Raw genomic sequence first — 16,064 nt, 5'->3', positions numbered from 1 at the left:
ATAGCACTGCCCATGCAAAACCGTTACCGTGTTTGGTTTCAGGTAGGCCTGATTAGGGCCTAGTTCTTTTGACGGCTTCTAAAATAAGCTGCCCCTCCCTAGCATATTTTATAATCTGCCCTCAATATTCGTTGGGTCTTGCTAACCCTCCCTAGCATATTTATAATTCGCCCTCAATATTGGTTGGGTCTTGCAAACTACTACCTCTGCAACAAAATTTTGACAAAATGTAAGATGTCGTCTTACATTTTGATATAAAGGAAGTAGTTTAGAGGTAACTAGTTCGCAATCAAACTATACATCAATACAAAGACCACTGACCGGCGAGTGATACCGTCTTAATATGTTTTTCTTGCTTTGACACTGTTGTTGCTGCAATGTTACTCAGAAAGGAAAAGAATGTCCCTGTCGCTATTGGCACAACGATCGTGTAGCTGCCATCGATAGTTGCCGCAATGTTGCTCAGAAAGGAAAAGAATGTTCCTGTCGCTATTGGCACAACGATCGTGTAGCTGCCATCGATAGCTTAGTGCATCTATGTGTTAGAGCATCTCCAGCCGCGCTCCCAACAGACCCTTTCCAGGCGTTTTTTCTGTGCCGACGCCGAAAAAACACCCCAGTTGCGCTCCCAGGACGCCGAATTCCGTTGGCTCGGCCCGTTTTGCGCCCGGCAATCGCAGGCCGAACCCGGTGCACTGGGGGGCGCTCGGGGACTCCGGCGCAAGAGTCAAGCTATCTGTCCAGATTCGCCTCCGACCCCCCCGCGCTCGGCCGCCACCCTGCGCCACCCTGCCGATCCCGGTGCCGTCCACCGCCCACCACAACTAGATAGATCATTCCCCGCCGGAAAAAAAAGAAGAGGTTTCGCCGAGGCAGCCTCTCCGCCGCCGTCCAGGCAACTTTTCCGGCGTTCCGACCGCGCAGGGCCTGTACACCGGCGGGTTTGCGCCCACCTCGCCTGCAAGGTGTTCGGTGATTTGCCCGGCCCGACGATGGACTCCGAAGATGAGGAGGCGCTCACGGCGTTGCTGGAGAAGGAAGCCAAAGCCGACGTCCAGGAGCAGGAGCATCTCATGGTGCTCGCCGCCCTCGCCAGCCTGCTCGCGAGCAGTGAAAAGCCGCGACAAGGTGGCTCGGCGCCTGGGCAGGTGAAAGCAAAGAACCGACATCGTCTGGAAGGCTACTGCATGCTCTACTCGGACTACTTCGCCGACACTCCATCGCACGGTGAGAATATTTCGGCGCCGTTATCGGATGAGCCGAAAGCTTTTTCTCAGGATTGTGAATTCCATCCGGGAGTTCGACAACTACTTCAAGTGCAAGATGGATTGCACCGGCACACTTGGATTCACCTCAATCCAGAAGTGCACGCCAGTTATGAGGATGCTTGCACATGGAGCTCCCGGTGATTCACTTGACGACTATGGGCGCATGGCCGAGTCCACCATCATTGAGTGTTTCTACAAGTTCTACAGGGCAGTGGTGGCAGTGTCTGGACCGCAATACTGGCGAACACCCAATGCGGAAGACACTGCTCGGATCCTAGCACAGAATGCAGCAACATGATTTCCTGGGTTGCTTGGAAGCATTGACTGCATGCATTGGAAATGAAAGAACTGTCCATTTGCTTGGCAGGGGTTGTACAAAGGCGCCAAAGGCGGTTGCAGTGTGGTACTTGAGGCAGTGTCCACACAGGACCTTGGATTTGGCACTTTTTCTTTGGGATGCCAGGAACTCACAATGACATCAACGTCCTGCAGTGCTCCCCTGTCTTTGCCAAGCTTGTTGAAGGTCATTCTCCTCCAGTGAACTTCGAGGTCAATGGGCGGCACTACAACAAGGGGTACTATCTAGCTGATGGCATCTATCCGAGATGGTCGACATTTGTGAAGACTATCTCAAACCCTGTGCTAGGAGGCAAGAACGTCTTCTTTGCAAAGGTTCAGAAGGCTTGCAGGAAGGATGTCGAGCGGGCATTTGGTGTGCTCCAATCTCGATTTGCTGTTGTCCGGTACCCTGCTCAAACCTGGTCGAAAGATCAAATGTGTGAAATCATGACTTGTTGTGTCATCTTGCATAACATGATCATTGAGAGCGAGGAAGAGCCACTGTTTGACACTGAACCATATTACAGGCAGGGTCCTCTTGCCCAAGTTGATCACCAGCTACCGGCAACCTGGACTGACTACCTCAATAAGCGTCAGGAGATCCGAGACCCACAGGTGCATCAAGAACTGCAACACGATCTGGTGGAGCACCTATGGTGGCCCAAAGGTGAGGCCGGGGCGACGCGGGGAATGACGTGTGATGAAACTTGAGTTTTTATTTGTTGAACTATATAATTTATATTGAACTATTTGTTTTATATTGATTTTCTGTGATGAACTATGAAGGAAAAAACACACCCAATCCTGCCGAACTATGCGATGAACTAATTGATTTTTATTCGTATACAAAAATTCACGTCGAAACACGCCGAACCGCATCAAATATGGGTCGATTCACGCAAATATCGGGCTGTTTTTGGACAAAATTGAGCCAAATAATGGGCCGAAATCGGCGCCTGGGGCCGACGGCTGGGTGCCCAACCGCCCCCAGTGCCGAGTATGCCGCCGGCTCGCCCCCACACGGCGATTTTTATGCCTCCTAGGAGGGCCAACGGCTGGAAATGCTCTTAGCACCGTCGTCTTATTGCAAGCCGTTATGGTGTACATATAGTGGATGTCAGGCGATTCTCGTTAGATCCATCTATCATGGCCTAGCAAACCGCCGTGGTATGCAACAATTATCAACATAACAATTACTCCCTCTGTTCCTAAATATTTGCCTTTTAAAGATTTTAAATGAACTACCACATACAGATGTATATAAACATATTTTAAAGTGTAGATTCACTCATTTTGCTTCGTATGTAGTCAATATTTGCCTTTTAAAGATTTTAAATGAACTACCACACACAGATGTATATAAACATATTTTAAAGTGTAGATTCACTCATTTTGCTCCGTATGTAGTCACTTGTTGAAATCTCCAGAGAGACAAATATTTAGGAAGTAGATACGAATAGTTCTCAGATTGTCCATGTCACAATTATCATAATGTCATTTATGTAATTAGACACGTGCCCATGCTATAGTCTTTTTGACTAACTATTGGCGAGCACTAAGGCGTCAACCGACTATATAATTTATGGGGAAATCAGTCGGCTTGCTGGCTGCTCGATCTGTCTCGGTCTCTATGTTTTTTTTTGAACAAGGGCAGGGTCCAAAAGGACCCCAAACTTTATTTGATGTTACAATACGGTAGTACAAGCCAGAGCAACAGGACACACAACAAACTGAAAATTACAACGCAGTCCCTGAAATATGCAGAAAGGACCCCAAAGATCTGAAGAGGAACGCAATCAGGTCCAAGCCACTCCCGATCGACTCCAAACTCGCCGGCGCCGGGGACATCACCACTTGGTCCGACGAGTTCTTCACCGCAGCAAGCCGTGAACATCGAGCTAGAGTAGCACTGCCTCCCATATAGCTTCAAGGCTAGGAGGAAGAGGTTTGGCCGCCCTTTGGCCAGAGGATTCGGTGGCGCGGCGGCGCTGCAAGCCGGCTGTCCGCCGGGAGCGCCAAAGCTCAAGCACCATCGATGATTTGCTCTGGAACCGGTCGCAAGAGCCGTCTTCATACCAGTCCCCGTCGACTTGACCACCACCATGGTGACTGCCGTCGGCGAGAGCAAGCGAAGGGGATTCCTGCATACCAGGGAAGACATCGAGCTTATTTCCGAGGATTCCAGCGCACCTCCTTCCAACAGCAGCGAGCCAACCGCCACCACCAACAAGAGTATCGCCAGGAACCACCGAACGCGGCTCGGGCGCGCCGGCAGCAAAATCCTCATCGGCATGACGCCAATCTCCGGCACTAGGCCAAACTCCTCTAAGGAAAAACTAGAACTACACCTACTAGCTGCTATAGAGCACCGCGCACCTCCCCCATCACCTCTCCAACCGGCGTCGCCGGCGGCGAAGATCCGGGATCGGGCCGGGCCCGAGCCGCTTTTGTTTTCGCCTTCTCGGTCTCTATGTTCAATTGTTGTATATGCCTTCGTCCTTCTTGCCTCACGACAAAAGCATCAGGAAAAAAAATCCCATTGCGGGCTACTCCCACCACGGGCACGCGAAAAAGGTGTTGAAATATAACCCTTGCGGTTATATAGGGGATAATCCCGCTCCCTAACCGTCACGTACGGAGAATACAATTGAATGTCTCTCTCGATCTGTCTCTGGACTCGGCTCTACCAAAAGCGAGAAGGCCACAAAATCAGAGGAGACGCCTCTCGATTGTGATGTAGCCCTGCAACGCGGTGGCCACCGGCGGGCGCGCGACGCCGCAGGCCTCGTCCGGCGGCGCATGGGGCGTCCTCCGGCGCGGGGTGATGCGGCCTCGCTCCTTCCGGCGGCGCGGACACCATCAGCGGGACTCTTCCAGTGGGCGGCGGCGGCAGCCAACGTCAAGCACGAACGCCTTAAACGGCGTCAGCACACAGCGACTGCCTATTGACTGCCTGAACGAGCATCGGGAAATCAACCAGAAACAATGATCCCGTTTAATTTTTGTTCTTTCCCGTGATCTGGAGATTAACTGCTTTTTCTGCACATACTCCCTCCTTTCCGGTTTACAAGGCTCATCTTAAATTTTTCGTTTTTTCAATTTAAAAGGCTCATCTCCATCTCCTATTGAGATTCCAAGGTGCATTAAATCTTTGCATGTAGTAATTAAAAAGAAACTCCCCAATGCATATAACTTTCCTACTCATCTAGTGGTCAAGCATGCATGCACTATAATTAATTCAAATTAATGCATCATTTTAATTTGGGTAGTTTTGTAGAGTACGAGATACATTCCTCTATACACCAAGTGCCTTGGAGCCTGCTTGATACGTTTCAGTCCCATGACTAAAAGTAGTGGGACTAAAACTTGCTAGTCTCACCCATGCTTGGATCCAAATACTAAAGAGACTAAAATCTAGTTATTGAGCATTTATTATCCTCCAAACCCTCCAATCCAGAACTAAGGAGAGGAATTAAATGAGGAGAGAGAGAGCTAATACATATTTTAGTAGGTTTTCCATGACTAAAAGATTTTAGCCTCAAGACTAATCCTAGCCTCTTTTTAGTCAGGGGTGCTTGGAACTTTAGCCTCTAAAAGAGACTATTTTTAATCAGACTAAAAATAGTCCCTTGTATCCAAGCACCCTCTTGGTTGATGAGATTTTAGGTTTGAGCCTTATAAACCGGAAAAGAGGGAGTAGTATGTGAACATGGTGAGAGATTAACTGCTTTTTCTGCACATAGTATGTCAACATGGTGAGATGAATAGATGTCTGAAGCATCAACCGGAAGAGATCCTTGACCAAGGAAGAGAAAGATTCAATCAACAACGTATCATCCAGTCATGCAAAGGGAAGGAGGTATCATGCCTTTTTCTAATTTCTTGAACAGGAAGTAGCGGTCGCCGTCTCGCCATCACTTCAACGGTAACAACCTCGCCGAGGATGCGCGCAGAAGCATCAGTCCTCCGGGCGCAGCGGAGACAACAGCCACGACACGCCGCTCCTCCGAGCGGACCTCGGCCCGGCACTCCGCAGCGCAGCCGCATCACGTGGTGGAGGTGGCCCAGCGCTCAAGTCCGAGCAACGGCGACAGTCGGCGTCGCCCTGACGCACAGCACTGCGCGGACCTTGACGCCACGACCATGGTTTCCCCTGCCACTCCTCCATCTTTGCTGCGCGCGGGACCACGCCGGTCGCCGCCGCCTCTTGGCGCTCGGTGTCCCGCCGTCGAGCAGCCGCTTCGGCCGCGCTAGCACATGGAGCCCGGCGGCACTCGGGTTCACGAATGGCGCCTCCAACGGCGTCGCCCCCTACACCCTCCTTGCTGGAGATTCTTCCGACGAGGGCGAGCGCGGCGGGAGCTCATCTCGCTGCCGGTGATGCGGTCGGCCGGTCGTGGGGGCCTCCGCCTGTCTCGATGTGGATTTGGGATAGAATTAGCTGGGGAAATTTTCTTTCCTCTCGTCGCTCTCCCTTGTCTACTGGGGTTGACCAGTGCTGCCTTGCGTGGCCTACCTGCATGCGCTGCAAACTCAGGCAACCAGCAGCTATTAGCGCATCTCCAACAGCCGCGCCTGCACGCTAAAAACCCATTTACAGCGCACGGGTCTTCTGTTTTTGCGTGGCGGGATGCGTTTGCTCCAGCGGCTGCTGCAAATTTTAGCACGCATGAGCCGCTCTAGCAGACGCTGCAAAAAACTGCGCGCTCGCAGAAACTACATATGCACTCCGAACTAATATAAAAAAACATATTCATAAATTAAAAATAGATAAAAAATAATACATAGATATTTCACAATACATACATAGTTCATCATAGTATAGATAGATAAAAAAGTTAATCCAACATGATAAAAAAAACCACGATGCAACTAGATAAAACCTACGGTGCAACTAGAACCTACTTCGAGTCATCATTCTCGCTGGTGTTGTCCGAAGTATCGAGCCACGCGTCTTCCCAACGAGAATCGTCTGAGTCAAAGAACGACTCCCCCCCCCCCCCCGCGTTAATGAGATCGCACTGCGATATGACTAGTGCCTTCTGTCAACGCCTGTCCGCCCGCTCCGCGCGGCGCCTTGCCGTCCTCTCCGCCCAGAAGGCGTTCTCGTCGGCGACGTCCTGCCGGTAGCGCTGGCGCCACTCCGCCATGGCTCGCTTGTCCTCCTCGGCGATGAGGAGGCGGCGCTGCCGCCGACGGTGTTGCTCACGGTCGTGTTCTGTTATAAGACGAGGCGGAGGGGCGACGGCCTGCGCCTGCTTGCACGTCCGGACGTCCTAGAAGTTCATCTGCGCGTGAGGCCTCTGGAGGCGCCACACCGCTGCATCGTACGTGCCGACGGCCTCGTGCACGGTCTCGAACGTGTCGAGGCCGAGACAGACGCCGCCAGATCGAATCTCGGCTTAGAAGGCGCCGGAGGGGCTCTCGCGGACGCCGAGGTAGCCCGAAGATCCCCGGCGGCGCGGCGGCATGGTGGCGCGGTGGTGGTGCGTCGGCGGTGGGGCGAGGAAGTGGCAGAGGAAGCAGAGGAAGCGGGGAGAGAGCGCGTGGCAATGTGGATAGCGATGGGAGGCTGCATGGCAGGCGCCGCAATTTATAGGCGCGCTGGAAGCGGTACGCCAATCTAGCGCGAAAGCTCCCCTTTTCCCCGCGCGCGCAATCGTTTCCCCGCCCGCCCGAATTTCCCGCCTTCGCTGGAGCGCGCGTCCCCCCCGCGCTAAAATGACAGTTTACCGCATGCGGGGTTTTTTTGCCGCCACTATTGAAGATACTCTTACTATCTTTGCTTATTTGCTCCATTGATTTAGCATATTAGCAGATATGTCACCTACCAGTACTTCTAGCAGTGATTTATTCCTGTTTTAGACCTGTTTTATTTTAGTACTGTTTTCTGTGAGTAACAGTGTATTCCAGATCATAAATTGATGTAATATATTTTCATGTTTGTCACGTGTCGAGATTAATTACATCTATTTGCAATTGAGATTTTTAATCTCTTGCAAAGTATATTTAGTACCTTTATAGTACTGTTTTTCTGATGAGTGCGATGTATTCCGGAATCTTTCTAAGATGTATATTTTCTCCATGTTCGCCACATGTCGAGATTAATATTGAAAGTGCGTTATATCGACTAGAGGGGGGGTGAATAGGCGATTTTTATGAATTCTTCACTAAGGAATTTGCTGGTGAGGAAATTCCTAAAAGAAGAACTACTAGCAGCGGAATAAGTACTCAAATGTAAACATAACAGAACACAAGCATGGTCATCATAAAGGAATGAAGACAAGCACAGAGTACAGAATGCGTAAACACAGGATAACACAGAAAGAAGACGGACAGACTGAAGAAATTGAACTGAGGAAATTAAGAAAGTCTTCAGTCAAAGTCTTCAAACAGATATGAACAAGCACACAACAACAGAAATGAGGAAATGAGAGAGTTGAGGAAATAGAACCACTAAGCTTGGTGAAGACAATGATTTGGTAGACCAGTTCCAAGTGCTGTCTCAGTTGTACGTCTGGTTGGAGCGGCTGAGTATTTAAACTCAAGGACACATAGTCCCGGACACACAGTCCTCACCGTATTCTCCTTGAGCTAAGGTCACACAGACCTCGCCCAATCACTCGTGGTAAGTCTTTAGGTGACTTCCAAACCTTCACAGACTAGGTCACTCGGCGATCCACAATTCCTCTTGGATGCTCTAGACCATGACGCCTAACCGTCTAGAAGAAGCACAGTCTTCAAAGGTAACAAGCGTCGGATCCATGCAGGATCAATCTCTTCAGTGTGATGCTCAATCACTTGGGGTTTTCCTCACTTGATGATTTTCGCTCAAAGTCCTCGGAGGATGGGATGCTCTCAAATGACAAGTGTCAGTTTCTCTCGGAGCAGCCAACCAGCTAGTGGTTGTAGGGGGCGGCTATTTATAGGCTAGGGAACAGCCCGACATGATAAGACATAAATGCTCTTCGATGATATGACCGTTAGGAGGGTAGATATTTTGGGACAGCTGGCGCGTAGCACAGCAATGGTCGGATTTTTGACTCTCAAATTCCTCAGGGCTATCATGTTCCTCACTATGTAGGCAATCCGCACTGGCGAATTCCTAACTCCTCAGTCAAAACAAATTCCTCAGAGAACAGAAGAACTTCGTCTCTGTCACTGAAGAATATGACTGAACTGTATGAGATTTCCAATGGCTTCACTCGAAGGGATTGGTACATGTAGGATTTTGAGTTGAGCATCACTTGGAAAATTTTCCTTAGTATTTCCTCGACCCCCTTTAACAGTACAGTGTTTCCTATGACTCAAGAAAGAGAAAATGAAACTATAAAAACAAAAGTCTTCACGCTTCATGTTCCTCGAATGATTACCAAGTCTTCAAGGTCACGCCAATTTCTTCACTTTCAAAGTCTTCAGTTGAAGAACTTCATTTTTAGGGGTCGACTTTCTCTGTAAATATCAAACTCCTCATAGACTTATAGACCTGTGTACACTCACAAACGCATCAGTCCCTTAACCTATAAGTCTTCAATACACCAAAATTACTAAGGGGCACTAGATGCACTTACAATCTCCCCCTTTTTGGTGATTGATGACAATATAGGTTAAGTTTTCAACGGGGATAAATATATGAAGTGTAAGTACTGATGTTGAGAAATTTGATTGCAAGATATAGAAGAACTCCCCCTGAAGATGTGCATAGCAAGCTCCTTTCCAATGTCTTCAGGATCACCAGAACTGCAGTCAGATTCTTCTTCAGATGAGGAAGCAGCAGCCTTTGCCTTCAAAGCTCGAGTACGGCCATAGTTGGGGCCATAGATATCTCGTTTCTCAGATAGCTGGTACTCATGTGTGTTGAGCCTCTCAAGTATGTCAGATGGATCGAGAGTCTTGAAATCAGGGCGTTCTTGTATCATCAGGGCCAAGGTGTCAAATGAGCTGTCAAGAGATCTCAGTAGTGCTTCACTATCTCATGCTTCGTGATCTCAGTGGCGCCGAGTGCTTGGAGCTCATTTGTGATATCAGTGAGGAGATCAAATGTGAGCTGGACATTCTCGTTGTCGTGTCTCTTGAAGCAGTTGAAGAGGCTGTGGAGAGTACTGATACGTTGATCTGGCTGAGTTGAGACGCCTTCATTGACCTTGGAGAGCCAGTCCCAGACTAGCTTCGACGTTTCCAAAGCACTCACACGGCCATACTGTCCTTTGGTAAGGTGACCACAGATGATGTTCTTGGCAGTAGAGTCCAGTTGAATGAACTTCTTGACATCAGTAGGGGTGACGCCTTCACCAGTCACCCCTAGACAAGCCATAGTCAAGTATTCAATATAGTGAAAGCACGATGACTAACAACAGCTAGGTAGTAAAGATCAGGATGGAAGATAGTATGAAGTCAATCAGAACAGATAATCACACAGTGAAGTCAAACAGATAATGCAAGCAGGCAATGACTTCACAAAGACAAACTGTAAGTAAGAGAGGTAGGAGATAGAACCAATAGCTTCAGAAGGACAGGGATTTGTTCGACCAGTTCCAGTTGCTGTGACAACTGTACGTCTGGTTAGGGAGGCTGAGATTCAACTCAGAAGACCGCGTCTTCACCTTATTCCCCTTGAGCTAAGGACACCTAGTCCCCGCCCAATCACTCTGGTAAGTCTTCAAGGTAGACTTCCGAACCTTCACAGACTTCGTTCACCGGCAATCCACAATTGCTCTTGGATGCTCAGAACGCGACGCCTAACCGGCTGGAGGATTCACAGTCCTCAAGTGTAACAAGTCTTCAGATCACGCGGACAGAAAGACTTCAGTGATGCCAAACACTCTTTGGGCTCTGGGTGGTTTGGGCTTTGTCCTCGCAAGGATTCTCTCTTGAAAGCTTCGGCGGTGGGTTGCTCTCAAACGACAAAAGCCGTGTACTAACTCTGAGCAACCACCAATTTATGGTGTAGGGGGTGGGCTATTTATAGCCACTGGGCAACCCGACCGGATATGTCCGAAATGACCCTGGGTCACTAAGGAACTGACACGTGTCGCAACGGTTAGATTTCAAACACACGCGGCAGCTTGACTTGGGCTACAAGTAAAGTTGACTTATCCGTTACAGGATAAGATTTGCTCTCATTGTCTTCGCTCGAAGACATATGATTTGGTTGAGCATCACTTCAGTCACTCTGACTTTGTTCACTTGGACCCCACTTAATAGTGCGGTGGTTCCTATGACTCAACAAAGAAGAAAAGGAAACAATGAAACGACTAAGTCTTCGTGCTCCATAGTCTTCACTCAATGTCTTCTCGTGTCATAGTCTTCAATGTGAATATCTTCACAGACCACCATTGTCTTCAATGTCTTCACACATTTTTTGGGGTCATCTCCGGTAGGTAAACCGAATCAAGGAGGGACTACTACCTGTGTTATCTTGCAATTCTCACAAACACATTAGTCCCTCAACCAGGTTTGTCGTCAATACTCCAAAACCAACTAGGGGTGGCACTAGATGCACTTACAACTAGTATATGATACTCCCCACTATGACTAGACTTATATGCATACAAAAAGGACCGGACGGAGTACGAAGCTTTATGATTTTGTTTCATGTATGTATCCTGACTCCAAGGTTGCCCTGTTACAACATTCCATCAAATACAAAGGAAAACTAGCACGCATGCTGATGCATCTCAATGATTCACAGATCATAGCCAATATTTACTTCACAACTAAAGACAAAAGTTGTGAGAGTGTGTACAAAAAACTACTGATGGGGTCACGACGCCGTAAACCCTAAACCCTAAACATGATTTAATTTCCTGCCTAGGTAGAACCTGTCGAAGGAAAGACGCGTGGCACCCTCGGATCATACGATGCTTTTGTGCAATTCCACTAAAATCGAGCTAAGCATCCATGTTGGGAAAGATATTGAAGAAGTGTGATTAGAATAATAGTACTGGCACTAGTTCACGAGACATAAACTCATCACAAATAGAAGCCGGTAGAAGTAGAGAAAGATCCACATGGAGATGGAGCTACGTGGAGAGCTGCGGTAGTGGAGCAAGCCGGCTCCAAAAGGAAGATGTACCTGGGATGTCGGGGTGTAGCTAGAAGGGCGGTTGGGAGGCGGCATCAGCCCATACCGCGGGGACCCCCGATCAGGACGCACCGACAATGGGTTTTCTCCCTCGCCGCTGTCGACCATGTCTACACAGAACATCGTCCCCTTCCCCCAGCGGCGGGATCAGGCCGGATCTGTGACCAGCGATGTGGCCACCGTCGTTCTATGCTTGTGAAGAGAGCAACCCAAGCAAACAGGCTTGTAGCTTAGGCTCCTGCTAGTGTATATATAGTGGAGCGGTTTTCTTTTTCTCTCCATATTAACCATTTTATATTGCGTACATGTCACTGAAGAGTGAAATGATGGTTGCTTCATCTGACTAACTTAGTGTGTGATTTGACTGCTCCTGAGTGGCCCCTACATGTACTCCCCCTACGTGTATGACCGTCCCTGAGTCTCACTTGTACTTATCTCTATTTTCTTGCATGACACGTAGACAGGATGCGCATAGAGGAATTTTCTTACTGCACGTTGTTACATACTACTAGTACCTACTCCCTCCTTCTGGTTCACTACTAGTACTCCCTCTGTTCTGGCCTATTGGTTCCCTTTGGACTCAATTCATGGGTTCGTTTTCCTCAAGAAATTTTCTTTACCAACGTATTAATATCGGGAATGCATGCGTGAACAACGAATGATTAAACCTTGCATGCAATGTTTTGACAAAGCATTGACCTATGAACATGGTGAATGTGAGGGACTACACCTTGTGCATGCATGCAACAGTCACACATACACATGGACACAAAAACGCGTGTGACGCCATATTGCATGCATGTCCGAGCACACGAGAAACACACACGGTCACGCTCAAGTGCTCAACCTACACGTGCATGCACACACATACTTAGCCAGGGTGAGCTAGTGACCGTATAAACACTGGAAAATGTATATATTGACCGCAATGGGCGTATTATGAAGTCCGCTAGCCATATTTTTACAAATATACAGCGACAGACAATGTATTTATCGTTTCAAATTAAGCCATATTAACCGAAAAGGAGGCAGTATGGACTAGCATTACTTTGTTGTGTCCCGCCAACTTGCCGAATGAGGAGAAGCTTGCAGGACAGGAGAAGCTTGTGCGCGTTGGCTCGCTGGACAAGGAGAAACTTTTGACTAATGCAAGCTCTCCCTCGCTCAGGTGGTGGACGTGCAACAATTAATTCGGTGTTAGATTGCCAGAAGCATACACTGTACTAGTACCATTATTGTTCGACTTCCCGAAGAGGCGAACAACCGAGCGCAAAGTTTACTACTCCGAGTATTAGTATTGTGTAGTACTACTAGTACTAGTACTATACAAGTACATACTACTAGGAACTGCATGGTGGAGCGTCTGCACTCTTATTTTGCTTTAATTTGTGATAAAGCAATCTTCAAAACATTTGGTTCTCTTTGAGGTTCTCAAATGTGATAATGGAAGTTGATTGCATGGAATACTCGCCACAATTCTTGCCTAATTCTGGCTCCTATCCTGTTAGAAATAGGAGCGCTCAGTAATATTTTCTATTTTTTGTTATTCAACATGTAAACAGGTCAGCAAACCTGGCGGCGCATCTTTCTGCGAACCGTGCATGCTGCACTTTGAATGTCACCGAGAGCTTTCTTGATGAAACACCTCACTTCCTTCTTTTTTTTGCGGGGTACCTCGCTTCCTAGTGACCAATCTCTTGGTTGATCGTCCTAAGAATGCATATATATGAATAAATCTCTCTCATTTACCCGCAAAAAAGATTAAGCCATATTAACCGGAAAGGAGGGAGTATGGACTAGCGCTACTTTTTGATATGTCCCGTCAACTCGCAGAACAAGGAGAAGCTTGCAGGACAAGGTGAAGCTTGCTTACGCCCTCTCCGTCTACCTCAAGCCTGGTGGCTCACAGGACGAGGAGAAGGTTTTGACTAATGCAACCTACCCTCGCCCAGGTGGTGGACGTGCAATAGTTCATTTGATGTCAGATTGCCAGAGGCATAACCTATAGTATCATCATTGTTCGACTTCCCGAAGAGGCGAAGAGACAAGCGCAAGATTTAGTAGTACGAGTAGTACTACTAGTATACAGGTACTAGGAACCGCGTGGTGGAGCGTCTGTACTCTTATTTTATTTTAATCTCTGATAAAGTACACATTTATTCGGGAGAAGTGCGGAAAACTGCAGTCCAATAGTACTATTAAAAAACATCAAACATGTAATGATGATATCGATCATCAATGCTCGAATATATCTTGGCCTCTGTGCGAGTATGTCTGTGTGTTCACAATCCTTGTCTCTCTCAAGGAATGGCGGGTTGGCCATTTTTCCGTCAATTGAGATTGGTTTGCTCACACTCCGGTCACACATGTCAGTGATATGCCAAGAGGAAGTGTGTTGACCAATAGGCCATACACGTACTTGGTTTTGCACCTTCATACTATTCCCTCCATCACATTTTATAGGGCGCCCTTCATTCTCATGCATTTCTCTCCATGCATTTCCACCACCAGAGAGATTTTCGACGCATTTGGTTTAATGCTCAATTAATTAGGGCGTGGTAACCGCAATCAAGTCCACAATTTTCTCTCGATGTAGGTGTGTACGCGGAGTGGAGTAAGTGCATGCATGTGTGTACCCGGGGTGGAAGCACTGCATGCATGTGTGTACGCATTATTTCCTCTAGTAATAGACGTCGTGCTATAACTACCAATGCTATTATTCAGGATGATCGCTAGTCGCCTTGGTCCTAGAGATTTTTGAAGCGCGCTCTATAAATAGTGACAGAGGGAGTAGTATGAGCGGATTCAACGAAGAGCGTTTTGATGGTTGCTTTTTCCGGGCAACTTACAGTGGGAAAGGCAGGGCTTATGATTTGACTGCTCATTACTCACTATTAGTGCGGCGCAACAACCGGGTTGAGTCTCCCATGCGGTTGTGCACTACTCCCTCTGTTCTTAAATATTTGTCTTTCTAGAGATTTCGACGAGTGACTACATACGAAGCAAAATGAGTGAATCTACACTCTAAAATATGTCTATATACATCTGTATGTGGTAGTCCATTTGAAATTTCTAAAAAGACAAATATTTAGGAACGGAGGGAGTATAATTTGGTGCATGGCACATGGACTCGGATCTTGAAGAGGCTTCTGGCAATGCTATCAAGCTTCTAGCATTTGTTTACATAATTGACATACTATACAAATAACTTTCTAGCAACATGAAATTGTACAATGCTCTGAGCTTTCAGCTTTTGTTTCGTGTGTCTTGCCATCCATGCGCTTTCAGAAAAAATAAAAAACTAACTTCCTTGCTAATGCATCTCAATGATTAGCAGATCAGAGCTAATATTTACATCACAACTGAAGACAAAGTTGTGAGAAGGGTGTTAAATTAAAATTGATCCATGCTTTCATTGGCAGCAACTCCCCCCCGGCTATGTCTAAATCAACAAGGCATGTTGGGAAAAAAATAGCTGTCAGGAGCATGCAACATTCAGACCATTTTGTGCAGTTCCACTAAAATAAAGCTAAGAATCCCTGTTCCAAAGATATTAAGTGTGATTACAATAATAGAGGACTTTGATGAAACAATAAACACACAAATAGAAGCCAGTCATCTTTGTAGTCTCTCCTAAGACTAATTAGTTGGAGAAGATTAGGAAAATAGTTGGAGAATATTAGGCTCGGAGTTGGATGAGGAGGATAGAGCAAAACCAATCTCCCTTTGTGTAGTCGCACCGAAATGTAGAGACGTTGCCCGTGTGACATTTTAGTAAAACTGCACAAAACACTCTTAAGAAAAAAAGTGATTTGTGTAGTTCACCAAAAGGTCGCAATAGCAACGAGGTGAAATGGATAACCCTATTTGCAAAAAAGAGGTAGAAAGGAAACAATTATTGGCCAATAACAGTTGATGACAAAAAAGAAGCATATTCCTTGTCCTAAGGGAAGATAATTGCACGACTGTGTTTATCTAGAACGGTGTGAGGACGATATTGCAATATGGAAAGTACGCCGGGCGAGCTACATTTTGGGCAAAGAACTAGGGAAGATCCACATGCAGCGACGTTGGAAGATGGGCAGTGGAGCAAGGCCGGAGGGGATACCTGGGGGTCATTGGGATGTAACTAGGAGGGTGGCGACGGGCGGGATCTGCCCATACTGCGGCAGCGAGCAAGTGGCATAGGCCCTACCGCGCCGGAGCTTGGTCAAAGAGAATGGCGGGTACCGCAGATCAGGATGTGTTGCCTAGGCACCATCGAACGGAGAAATGATGCACATCCTCCCTTTCCGCCGGCGGATGGGATGCGACCAGATCAGTGAACAACGGTGAGAGAGAGAGAGAGAGAGAGGCCACCGCCGCCTTGTGTG

The sequence above is a fragment of the Triticum aestivum genome, chromosome 7B (genome assembly GCF_018294505.1).
Source record: "Triticum aestivum cultivar Chinese Spring chromosome 7B, IWGSC CS RefSeq v2.1, whole genome shotgun sequence".
NCBI lineage: Eukaryota > Viridiplantae > Streptophyta > Magnoliopsida > Poales > Poaceae > Triticum > Triticum aestivum.
The sequence above is the reverse complement of the archived record's forward strand: the minus strand, read 5'-3'. Positions refer to the sequence as shown.